The 13,160-nt window shown below is 46.3% G+C and overlaps 1 long non-coding RNA gene across 1 annotated transcript; it reads right to left on the bottom strand.

The window, feature by feature from the left end:
• Nucleotides 1-7,630: 7,630 nt before the first annotated feature.
• On the bottom strand, nt 7,631-12,830 carry LOC308588454. Its single transcript, XR_014008782.1, has 2 exons — nt 12,791-12,830; nt 7,631-8,463 (listed from the first exon to the last, which is right to left on the bottom strand). It is a non-coding gene; the product is annotated as an uncharacterized lncRNA (long non-coding RNA).
• Between the last annotated feature and the right edge of the window lie 330 nt (nt 12,831-13,160).

The following is a 13,160-nucleotide window of genomic DNA, read 5'->3' on the forward strand; positions in this document are numbered from 1 at the left end:
AGTTCTTGAGGACCAGGAACTTGAAGTAGTTATGTCTTACAGCCAATTTAATTGGGAAAGTGAAGTGGGGGTCCTTCTTAACCCAGGATTATACAGCTGGCTTCTGGTTTTATTTTGTTTTGTTTTGTTTGTAACCAGTGATATGAAGAAATTTGCTTGGGTTGAGTGTGTGAAGACCCAGCCTTAAGATAATCATACAAAATATGTTTCAAGTGGAAATGTCATAGATTTGGGATCCCAGCAAAATCTCTGCCCCCTTTTTCCCCTAGGCTGAGTGGCACCAGAAGGAACAGTGGCAAAATCTTTTCTTCCTGTGAATTCACATTCAGGTAGACGATGCTTGAGAAGAGGAAATTGACATTGTCATGATTCAGTTCGGAGATGGTTTTGATGGTTGTTTTCTTCTTAACACGTCCAGCTCATCAACTGGAATTCAACAGAATTGGTGCAATGCTAAGGAAGGAAAGGTTGGCTTGTACAAGGGGTTTGGGTAGTTCCCGGCCGGCTGGGCAACTCGCCCCCAAGTCTCTCAGGTTCCATTTTGAACCCCAAACTTCATGTTTGAGATGTGACTTTTTAACATGGAAGCTATTTGCTTATCTTCCTATTGGAGTTTATCTCTAAGTAGGCCTTTGGCTGAAATATGTTCCCTACACCACTTTAGGACCTTGGCAGAATCCCCAGCAATTATCCCTACCCCACAGATGGAAATCACATTTTTAAAACACCTGGGCCTCAAATGTAAAGATGCATTTTGTGGGGCATTATTGCAGTCAGACCAACAATTCATGTTTTGCCAGGCAGGCTACATAAAGGGGCTGAGGCGCACAGAGCTTTCCGACAAAATTTGCTAGAGAGAACTCTGTGAAGTCACTCCCTTTGTCTGCCTTGTAGGAGGCTGTAGCACAACTTACTTACTTACTTACTTCCTGCCAGGGCAGCCTCTTCCTTCTTCATCATGCTTCCAAACTGACCACATGTGCATGTCTGTGCTCTGCAGCTCAGATACCATTTTTGAACTTAAATTCTGCACTTCTGGAACTTAGATAGTAGTCATAAACCTGCTTTCATTTTACAGATAGGTAGCCGTGTTGGTTTGCCATAGTCAAAATAAAAAAAATCCTTCCAGTAGCACCTTAAAGACCAACTAAGTTAGTTCTTGGTATGAGCTTTCGTGTGCATGCACACTTCTTCAGATACACTGAAACAGAAGTTGCCAGATCCTTCTATATACTCAGAAGGGTGGTGGGAATGGGAGATTGGCAGATAGCTGAGATGAGCCTGTTGACGACTCTTAACGACTGTAATAGGTCTTACAGGAAAAGGCAAGGGGTGAGACCCTGGCAACTTCTGTTTCAGTGTATCTGAAGAAGTGTGCATGCACACGAAAGCTCATACCAAGAACTAACTTAGTTGGTCTTTAAGGTGCTACTGGAAGGAATTTTTTTATTTTGACTGCTTTCATTTTGCTACTGTAATTGCTCCTTCGAGACCTAGGTTGTGTAAGTAAAAGGTAAAGGGTAAAGGGACACTTGGGTTGCGGTGCTCATCTCGCTTTACTGGCCGAGGGAGCCGGCGTACAGCTTCTGGGTCATGTGGCTAGCATGACTAAGTCGCTTCTGGAGAACCAGAGCAGCGCACGGAAATGCCGTTTACCTTCCCGCCGGAGCGGTACCTATTTATCTACTTGCACTTTAACATGCTTTTGAACTGCTAGGTTGGCAGGAGCAGGGACCGAGCAACGGGAGCTCACCCCGTCGTGGGGATTCAAACCGCCGACCTTCTGATCGGCAAGCCCTAGGCTCTGTGGTTTAGACCACAGCGCCACCCGCGTCCTGGGTTAAACACTAGGAGAGGATATATTGTTTAGGTGTTATACTTCCATACTCATGTGAGTAAGATCAGCACAGTACCATCCTAAACTTGGAAGAAGAAGAAGAAGAAGAGTTTGGATTTGATATCCCGCCTTTCACTCCCTTTAAGGAGTCTCAAAGCGGCTAACATTCTCCTTTCCCTTCCTCCCCCACAACAAACACTCTGTGAGGTGAGTGGGGCTGAGAGAGGTAAGAGAAGGTTGATTTTGCCTTATAGGAACAACAATCCAGGTTGCTTTAAGGCAGACTGGATTTTCCTGCTATTACCCCTTTTCTACCCCTTTAAAACAACAACCACACACATATTGTTTTGTGAAGAAATAAAAGTAGGATTTACTTACATAGGGACGCGGGTGGCACTGTGGATTAGTCACATTGTGCTGGCCACATGACCCGGAAGCTGTACGCTGGCTCCCTCAGCCAATAAAGCGAGATGAGCACCGCAACCCCAGAGTCGGCCACGACTGGACCTAATGGTCAAGGGTCCCTTTACCTTTACCTAGTGTTTAACCCATTCCTACACATTTGACCTTTTGGGAGATGCAATGGTGTGGTGGCAGAAAACCACTGAAACTGAGCTAGCCTCTCCCTACACATGGCCATCTACCCCACTGGTACCCCAAAGCTTTCTGAAATGTATTTGCATCACCCGGACTCACCTGAATCCATCAGCAGCGGATGGTTATTCTCAGCACAAATTGCAGCTGCAAACAAGGCTTTGTGTTCCCCATTCCTGTCATGTTGTTCCAAAAGGTTGGGCCCAGTTTTTTGGAAGGATGGTTAGGATTCCAAACAGACATGCTCAGTGGCATGTTGACCGGCTGTTGAGTAGAGAGCTGGGAATGGAAAACTGTAATAAGGGAGTGTAGGACGGAATGGAGTGTTGGAGAAGAGGCCATGGCTAAAAATGAGCCCGATGACTGGAGTGAGCATTCTCAGTGGTCAATCAATCTGGTTCAGTCATCAAGATTCCTTAATCCTAGAATTGCAGAGTTGGATGGGACCAGGAGGGTCACAGAGTGTTGACTGACTGCTGGATGGGTGTGTAATAGATGATGATAGGAGAATAGGAATGGAATGGAGTACCCAGAAACCTCTCCATGCAACAACAATTTGCTGCAGCTCCACTTGCATGGAATAAATTAGTTTGGCAAATATTTGTTTATTTATCACATGCACATCCTGCCTTTCCTCCCACAGGAGCCCAGGGCTGAATTGCAGGAATTTAAGTTGTAAAAAGGGATGCGGATGGCGCTGTGGTCTAAACCACTGAGCTTAGGGCTTGCTGATCGGAAGGTCGGCGGTTTGAATCCCCACGACGGGGTGAGCTCCCGTTGTTCGGTCCCTGCTCCTGCCCACCTAGCAGTTCGAAAACATCAAAGTGCAAGTAGATAAATAGGTACCGCTCCGGCGGGAAGGTAAACGGCGTTTCCGTGCACTGCTCTGGTTCACCAGAAGCGGCTTAGTCATGCTGGCCACATGACCCGGAAGCTGTCTGCGGGCAAACGCCGGCTCCCTCGGCCTATAGAGCGAGATAAGCTCGCAACCCCAGAGTCATTCGCGACTGGACCTAACGGTCAGGGGTACCTTTACCTTTACCTTTAAGTTGTAAAAAAAAGAAAGATAAAGGTAGATCAAAAGCAGGACTGAAATCAGTCCACCACTTTCATACAGAATTTCAGTTTAGCTGAGTCCCTTTTCCATCAATCAAAATGAGCCGGATGAATTGAAACCCCTGTTTCACCTTCACCTTGGATATCCTTGTGTGTTCAGCCAGAGCATACAAGCACCATTAAAAATAGATTGAAAGAGGTGCCCTTGGATATCTTTGTTTCAAAGGGGAATCTGCACTGTTGGGGCTATGCCCCTGAATTAGCTTTGCAGGGGCTGTAGCTCAGTGGCAGAGCAGCTGCCTTGTATGCAGAAAGTCCCAAATTCAATCCCTGGCATCTCTAGGTTGGAATGGGATGTCCAGAATCCCTGGGGAGCTTCTGCCTGCCTGGGTAGACAAAATGCTGAGTTAGATGGACCAATGGCGTTCCTAGATATAAGGTCTGCGCTCCTCTCCCTTTGAAAAGTAACAGTGCTTCCGTATGGCAGCTGAATTTGCAAAGGGGCTATTGAGATATTGCAAACAGGACCTTGGCAACAGGGTTTCCCTGGAAGGAGTAAATCCAGGTTAAATTGGGGAAAACTATGGGCTGGCATTTTGATGACGATGGTGCCGTGTGGATGCTGTGGAAATGCTTGCGCACCTGAGCAGCGCTGATCCCACAACAAACAGCTGTCTGGACACAACCTGTGATATCTTTGGCCAAACCTTGAATAACTGGAACTGTTAAAATCAGGCACCTCTATTTTCCCTTTGGAGCTGCGCTGTGTCATTTTACTTTTGGCCTTTCAGGCAGTGATGCTTTGTGGTTTAGATTGTTGATCCTCCCCACCCCCACCCCCACCCCCACCCCCGTTTGCACTTCTGTTGCACTTGTTAATAAATCAATTTTTAAAATTATAAAGTAAAAATTAATCACCTCCTTTATTCCATCTGCATGTCAAGTCTGGGCAATGAGACCACACAGAGGAGTTATTGGTGCTTCTATAACACCATTCCTCTCGAGTTATTCCAGGGCCTGAGTATTCCCCACCCCACAAAAACAAGGAAAAGATTAAATCTTCGTATTTGATCTCAATTTTTAGCTAGGCAGAAGCTTTCAAGATCTGCAATTTGGGCATATACCCTGCTCTGAGTCTAGCTATATCTGGTGATGTGCCGCATAATATTTTAAAGTTATCACTCTAACCCCTGAACCCCAAATCTGAAGTGATAGGCATCTTTTAAAATGTCAGAATTAAATATATATACTTTTACTTCTTACAGCTTTGGGCAAAATCCAAAGATAGCAGTGCATGCTTAAATCTGACTGCAACCGGTGGGGATTTAGTGCACTACCATGCGCAACCCAGTCATGCCCTGTCTTGTTACTTATAACTGATTTCATGTTGCTCCATGACCTAGTATCAGGACTGAGGAAAGATGAGATATAAAGCATTAAAAAAAAGGTGATAGGATTTTTCAACTTAGTGTGCATGTGCTGCTTTATCAGGATCGAGCCTATTATGCAAAAGCACTTGACGTCTGTTTTAGTAGCAGCCTTCAGTGCACACACTTCTGGACAGATGTTCCCAGGTGTCCTGCACAAGGATAGTGCAATATGTTGCTTTGCATTCATCACATATTTGGATGGGTAAGAAGCACGCTCTGATCCTGCACACATTGGCCCCAGGCAAGATGGCTGCGCATATAGCAGCTGGGGAAAGCTATACAGAATACATATAGAAAGTTAGCCTCATAGCTTAGGAATTTGTCCATACCCACCTATCGACGTTTATTTTCCAGCTAGATTAAATGTATTTCCATCAGAAGTTCTAAATCATGGGTAGGCAAACTAAGGCCTGAGGGCTGGATCCGGCCCAATCGCCTTCTCAATCCGGCCCGCGGACAGTCCGGGAATCAGCGTGTTTTTACATGAGTAGAATGTGTCCTTTTATTTAAAATGCATCTCTGGGTTATTTGTGGGGCAAAGGAATTTGTTCATTATTATTTTTTCAATATGAGCAAGCAAGCAAGAGATCAACTGATCAAACCTTTACTAGCAAATTTGCTGGGAAAAACTGAAGCCTCCCATATTAAATACCTTCTGGAGGATAGGTCAAATGATATTGCACTGACCGTGGCAAAGTTTCTTTCGGAGGTCGCAAGAAACAAAGACCGTCACGCTCTAGACTTAACAAAATGACTACCTCGTTCTCTTTTGCCTGTTGTTTGGTTGTCTTAACTGTATCTTGTTTTGAAACTGGCTTGTGGGTCTATGGACCGCAATACACACACACACACACACACACTCTCTCTCTCTCTCTCTCTCTCTCCCCAAACCAATCATTGGCAAGAGCCCTGAACATCTCTGTAGACTCTACAGTTTAGAGGAAAGTGACACAGGTAACATCTGAATGCAAGCTCAGCTTCCTCTTCCTGAACAGCTGGTCCATGTTGGGGTGATATGCATGCAACCCCCCATTCCAGCTGCTGGATTGAGCCAGAAACCACATATATGGCATTATTTTATGCTACTCCAGCTAGCGCTGCTGTTTTCCAGAACCTAATCCAGCAAAAGGCAGCGGAATCTAAGTCTCTTTGGTAACCAACACAGAATGGTCTTGCGCTGTTAATAAAGACCCGTTGATTTCAATGGGAGTTCAGACAGTTATATTTTGCTGCACTGTATTCTCTTGGCTTGAATTCAGAGTTCTGCGGGTGTGCTAAAGGCTCCCCCATGCATCTCAATGGAAGGTAGAGCTGTCGAAGACCCATGCCGCATTGCACCGTCTATTGAAGTGAATGGGGACTCTGCACAGATAGGAGCTCCAGATGCACATTGAAGCATCTGCAGAGTATTTGAATTTTATGTACTTATTTGTTATTACATTCCTATCCCGGCGAGCTCAAGACGGCATGCATGGGTCTCCATTTCTATTCTCACAACAACCCTATGAGGTAGGTTAGGCTGAGAGACAGTGAGCTTCATGGCTAAGTGGGGAGTTGAACCCTGTTACTCCAGGTCCTAATATGACAATCCAGCTGCTATGCTACACTGGCTCTCTGAATCTCACAGTGAGTCAAAACTAGCAACGTATCATTTGGATTTCTTTGCTTATTGGTACAAATAATCAAGCTGATGTACTGGATATGAAAAAAAATGCAGGGTGTGCTGTTTAAATCTGTGGCCTGAACTGAATGGAGGAAAACCATTGTGGTCTTTCTTTCTTTCTTTCTTTCTCAAATAATTACTGCATTTTTTGCACGAGACCACAAGACGCACCTAGTTTTTGGAGGAGGAAAACAAGAAAAAAAATATTCTGAATCTCAGAAGCCAGAACAGCAAGAGGGATCGCTGCGCAGTGAAAGCAGCAATCCCTCTTGTTGTTCTGGCTTCTGGGATAGCTGCGCAGCCTGCATTCGCTCCATAAGACGCACACACATTTCCCCTTACTTTTTAGGAGGGAAAAAGTGAGTCTTATAGAGCAAAAAATATGGTAAATCAATCCGCCAAAGGGGGACAAAAGGACGCCATGGACAGGACAAGGCCCCCACACAATGTGAATCTTCCCAAGAGGCCTGTGGAACCTTTCGCGAGTGAATTTTTATCTGCAAAACCCTCCAATTTTGGAAGGCAAAAGCCAGCCCATGCCCTACCAGCAATGGAGCCAGCAGATGGCGATATTTGACGCAGGAGAGGACCACAAACTTCGAAGGATGCTTCCTTCCCCCTTGGAAAATAAAATAAAAATAAATCAGTATAGCAGTTTGATATCATTAATTAGTGGTTCTGACATTTTAATTTAACTGCAGGAAAAATTAGTTTGCCTGAACAGGGAGGGCGGTGGGGGGTGGGATGGGCAGAGACATTAACCACATGAAACAGCATAGGAATGGGCTTGTTGGATGAGGCCAAGCCAATGACTCCACATTCTGCCCATCCTTCTGGGGTGGAAGGCTCTTTGCTCCTAGCCTGGGGCGCTCAGAGATGCACTGCACCTCTTCAAGAAGGTTCCACCGTCGACATCCACTGACAGACCTCCCGGACCTTGAATTTTTCTAACCCAGACTATTTAAACCAGTTTCCCTCCTCACACCCGGCCCCTGCCAGCAAATTTCAACAAGTAATCATTTGCACCCACTGAAAGGAGGGCTCCCCCCCCATATTGAATATTTATTTATTGTTCATTTATCTCATAAAACGTATAAACCGCTTGATTGTAAAAACCCTCAAAGTGGTTACGAAAAGATAAAACAATAAACTTGAGAGAGAAATCACAAGTCTGCAAAAGTTAAAATACTGAAACGGATTACAGTGACCTCAAGTTTCTAAGCACCAGAGTCGGCTTGTCTGAACGGGAATGTTTTTAGCAGACTCCAAAAAGAATAAGCGCCTGCTGGATCTCTATAGACAGGGAGTTCCAAAGTTCACTGAACGAGCGAGTTCTTACAAACATGAAATGGTTTGGCACCTATAGTGCTGCCAATTCCACCGACTGAAGTGGCTGCGTGGGCAAGTGGCAAAGTGATCTCCTAGGCAAACTGGCCCCGAGTTGTTAAAGGCTAATGGTAACATGTCAAAATTGACCTGGTAGCAAATCGGCAACCGGTGCCAATCTGTGGGCCACAGGCGTTCTATGCCGACAAGGCCTCACTCCCGTCAGCAATCGTGCTGCAGCATTCTGCCCCGACTGCAGCTTCCGGATCAAACGCAAAGGAAGGCCCCCCAAACGGCGCATTGCAGTAATCCAGTCTCGAAGATTTGCCGTTCTGGTTTGAGGAGCCCTGCGTAATGTATTCCTGCATTTCAGATCTTAGCATCTTGCCCAAGCATTGCGCATTGTTCTGTAACCATCTGTTTCGGAGATGACACAAAAGGACGGCTCGGTGCTGGGCTAAGCACATTTGCAGCTCAACCCTATATATGTTTACTCAGAAGTAATCCCCACTAGGTTCAATGGTGCTTACTGGCAGATAAGTGTGCATAGGATTACACTGCAAAAACAAAACAAAACAAAAAATACATTGATTTTAATGCCCCAGATCCAGATTTAGTGATGCTTGCAGCCGCCGCAGTGAACGGAAAGAGACTTAAATATGACTAACTAAGTCCCACCGATTTCAGGAAATCTACTCACTGGTAAACCTGGATTCAAGCTAGTGGGTTTAAGACCAGGCTTAACTCTGTGTTGGATTGTATCTGCGGGTCTTTAAACTGCCCCATAGTTTTGGGGTACACAGAAGTACATTGCAATACAAGTACATAGATACACACATAGCATGTACCCTGGTTTTAAAATATATGGGTTGTACCCAGCTAAGCTTTACTCAAGAGTAGACCTACTGGAACAGATGGGCCTAAGTCAGTCTTGTTCATTTATTTAAGTGGGTCTCCTTGGAGTAGGGCTAGCATTGGCTACACCCCTCTGTATACTTTGTAAGCCGGTTGTGTGATGTGGAAAGGGAAACAGAAATCTCGGCAGCGGAGTGGGTGCCTCAAAGCACTAAGGACAGTTGGAGGCAAGCACACTCCTGCGATCAAAATAAATCTGAGTTAATTGCAAGTGATCAGAACAAGATGTCAGTAAATCCATCTAAACCACCTGTGAGAAAAACAACAACAGATGAGAATTAAAACGTTATAAGTCTTTAACCAGCAGCCTTTATTTATTTGGGGTTGGTTTTTTTCCAATAGCATGGAAATACGTACTAGGGGGAAAAAAGGAATCAGAAGAGTAATTCTGTTCATAACCAATCTTTGCACAAAAGAAAAACCAACAGCTTTAAAAATAGCAATAATCCCTTACAAGACAAGCCACCATGAATTAAAGCTGCATAAGAGCAATAAGCAATAAACTTTCAAGGGAATAATTACAGATTTCCATTAATAATGTAAATAAATGAATAAGAATGCATCTTTTTGGTATTTGAAAGTTTTTCTAGTGTCATCTAATTCAGCTGTCCTCTGGGTGGGGGGAATACTAAGATGTTATTCAACAGAATCATATGAAAGGCAGACTCAATAATATCATGGCCTTGGCTGTCTTAAGTCTGCCAGTTTCCATTGATATGATTTATTTGATATCAGCTAAATATGATATCAGTTTATTTTGCGAAAATTTAAAGAAGCGCTTCTGGAAATACCCATTGAAGCCGAAGGAAGGGGGGAAATGTTCAGCTATGAGGGTGCATTTGGAGACCAAGTCAAGCTAAAACAGGTCACACACACACACACACACACACACGATTTGCCCCTAAGACACCTTGCCTCAATGCAACAGAAGGAAGGAGAAATGGCCTGTAGATGGATGGATCCTAGAATCAAATGAATGGATGGATATTCGATGGAGAATATTCGCAGCTACAAGCCAGGGTGGCTCTGGGTCATCTATCCCAGAACGTGGGGCCCTCCAGTTCTGGCAGCCTACGCTACCCATAATCCCTGACCATTTGCCATGCTGGCTGGGGCTGATGGGAGTTGGAGTTCCACCAACATCCCCAGGGTCTGGGAAGGTCGTTTTAGGCTGTGACAGGCCACTGGGAGCCTCAGGTTAAGTACTTAATTCGTTCCGGAGGTTCGTTCTTAACCTGAAACTGTTCTTAACCTGAAGCACCACTTTAGCTAATGGGGCCTCTTGCTGCTGCCCTGCCACCAGAGCACGATTTCTGTTCTCATCCTGAAGCCTCCTGAAGTTCTTAACCCGAGGCAATATTTCTGGGTTAGCAGAGTCTGTAACCCGAGGTACCACTGTACTTTGGTGCTTTTTGGTGGTAGAATTGGAAGAGGTGGGTGGGAAGGTGTAAAAGGCGACCCCTGCTGGAATCTGCCGACATAGCAGCCTGACCTTATATTCGGTGTCCCCGGCCCAAGGGGGTCTCTCTGGGTGCGGGGTGGGGTGGGGAGTGCGGGGAAGGGGGGGGCTCTTTCGGCTCAGCCTTTCTCCTCTTCTGCCCTTGTCCTGGTTGCGGCGCTCCCTCTAGTTCTGGGGAGACCCCAGCTGCTCTCCCCGTTGCAGTCGGGGGTTTGCAAAAGGAAAGAGGGACATTAGGGTTTGGGGGGAGCAAGAGGCAGGGATTCGTAGTGGCGCCCCCCGATCTCAGCTGGGATGTCACGGGGACCCTGCTCTTGGCATTCACCGCGTGCCTTAATTGTATGGACATTAAATCAAGGTCCGCTGTGAACACGCAGAGAAGGGCCCGGGAGGGAGGGGGGTTGGGGGACCTTGGGAGGGGAGGGACAAAGCCAAGCAAGGTGGGGGCGAATTGAATAAAGTGGGGGCGAGTTGAATAGAGTTGAATAATTAGAATAGGGACAGCAAGCCTGGTCCCTCTGCTGCCCTCCCCGCCACCAACCAACACACCTAACACAACGCGGCCATGCAGACTTCCATAAGAAGCGCATCCGAAGGCACCGGGTCCTGCACACTGGCGCCCCCTACCGTTTCCCAAAAGCAGGCGCAACCTTGCACCGGGACTGCAACGCGCGCGTACTCGCATAAGATGTCCTCACTTCATTTTAAACACAGAGATAGTCCCTTTAGCACACGCATGTCAGTGCACACTCATAACACACGCAAGTCAGTGTGCACACGTAACCCCAGCTCTGTCATACATGCAGTCATACAACGAACCACTTTCTTGCTGTTCCGCAGAAAAACCTAGTTTTTACGCGGGCACGCACGTAGGCACGCAGGCACGCACGCACACACACACACACACACACACACAGAGAGAGAGAGAGAGAGAGAGAGAGAGAGAGAGAGAGAGAGAGAGAGAGTCTGTCTTAATGCAGAGAAAGGACAAATAACCTTCTTTGCACGCGCCCATATCCACACACACACACACCGCACTCTGGACAACACAGCTCAGGGTCATAACAGCGACACATCCCTCTCTGTATTCGTCCCTGCGCAGCCCGAGGCAACCTCACAAGCCAGCCTTCCTCCTGCGCAGGTTGAAGTGACGGCGTGTGCTTAAGCAGGGTATCCAACTGAATAAATCAAAGATACGCAGAGCGAGGTGGATGCATTGCTCACCTTATCCCACAATAAGCAAAAGCGCGTGGGGGGTGGGGGAGGCGCAGAGGTCTCCGAAACACGCGCGGGTACGCGCATCATTGCCCAGCGCGCGCACTTTTGCGCGCACGTCTTCCTCTTCTCCACCTTTCCCAAATCCTCTCCAGTCCAGAGTGCCCTGCACACATTCCCCCTCTTTCTCCCATCCCAAGGAAGCCTCCACGAACACCATCATGAAATTTTGCAACGAGCCTGTTGTAATATTTTAAAAGGAGCGCAAAGCTCTCAGAAATTGCTGCTTAGCTTAGAGAGCGAACCTAGGAAAATGGAGCGTGGCAAACGCACCCACGCGCACAATCACACGCAGGGTGTTTAACACTGCACTGGGGAAATTATATATATATATATATATATATATATATATATATATTGTTTTCCCCCACAAGAAAATAAAACATTATAAACAGCAGCCAAGGGCACCCCGAAACAATCTGCTCCAGAATGCAGCAAACGGCTTTAGATGAGTCCCAATCGCACAGTCAGGAAGGTTTAAGATTTAAGGAGTGGGGAAGATAGGAAGAGAAGATGGGACTTTATCTAAGCGCCCCCCGAGCAACTCAAAGAAGGCCGCAGAGGAGCTGCAACGCCAGGCAACTTCGCCTGACGCCCGGATCAGCAAGCGCGCCATCCATCTCATCACAGGACACTCAACAATTGCAGAAATCGACCAAGCCTTTGCCTCGACGGTTAAAAGCCTGCCCCATGCGCCGAATAAAATCCCGAGTAACACTTGCGCTTTCCCGAAAAGCCATAAAACGGAATCTAACAGAAAGCAGCGACTTAAAAAAATTAAAAAAGAATATTAGAAATAAATATTTGTTTAAAAAATCCTTATATGCAATGGAGTGACTTGCCCCCAGGATCCAGAAAGGTGGGAGACAACGAGGTGGAAATCTACCCTGAGCAGCTCAGGTGGGGCAGACAGACTCAAGGAGAAAATGTCAAAAGTTTTGAGGCAAAGCGTTTGGGGATTTTTGTTTTGTTTTGTTTCGCTAAAAAAAGAAGCAGCAGCTTTGATTTTTCAGATTATCGCCCCACCCCCACCGCCGTCCATCTGCTAATTTGGATAAGAAAGGACGGCTGCACTCAGTCTTACAATTTGCAATACACAAGGGGGGGGGGAGAGAGAGAGATGTTAGAAAAAAGAATCCGAATTCGTGCCAAATAAATTTGACTGCTCCCCCTCACCCGCCTTCCCAACGCCACTCACCTCCCTCCCCCACAACATTAGCAACCGATATACTAACAGGACTCAAATTAAAGGCGTTGATCTTCCGATGGTGAGGGGGGGGGGGCGCCATGTCCTTTCCCAGTCAGCCTCGGCGTTAGCCGATTCAGCGCAGGCTGGTTTTTTTTCTTTTTTCTTGGAAAACCCATTCCGACCGAAGCATCTCCGGGACACCCACAAAACGCGCCTCTGGTCCAGCGCCTGGGCGCGCGCATCATTGTATTTTTCTCTCGCGCCCAGAGAATTACGTTAAACGCATCTCTGAGGTTCTGTTTTGTTTTTAAAGCCCACCAAAATCAAACAAAAAAAAAATCTTGCAAAAAAAATCTGTCCAAAAGACCTTTTTTGGAGAGTCATTTAGCTATTTTTATTTAAAAATAAAAATTAAA

The sequence above is a fragment of the Podarcis bocagei genome (genome assembly GCF_964188305.1).
Source record: "Podarcis bocagei genome assembly, chromosome: 5".
NCBI classification, from domain to species: Eukaryota; Metazoa; Chordata; class Lepidosauria; order Squamata; family Lacertidae; genus Podarcis; species Podarcis bocagei.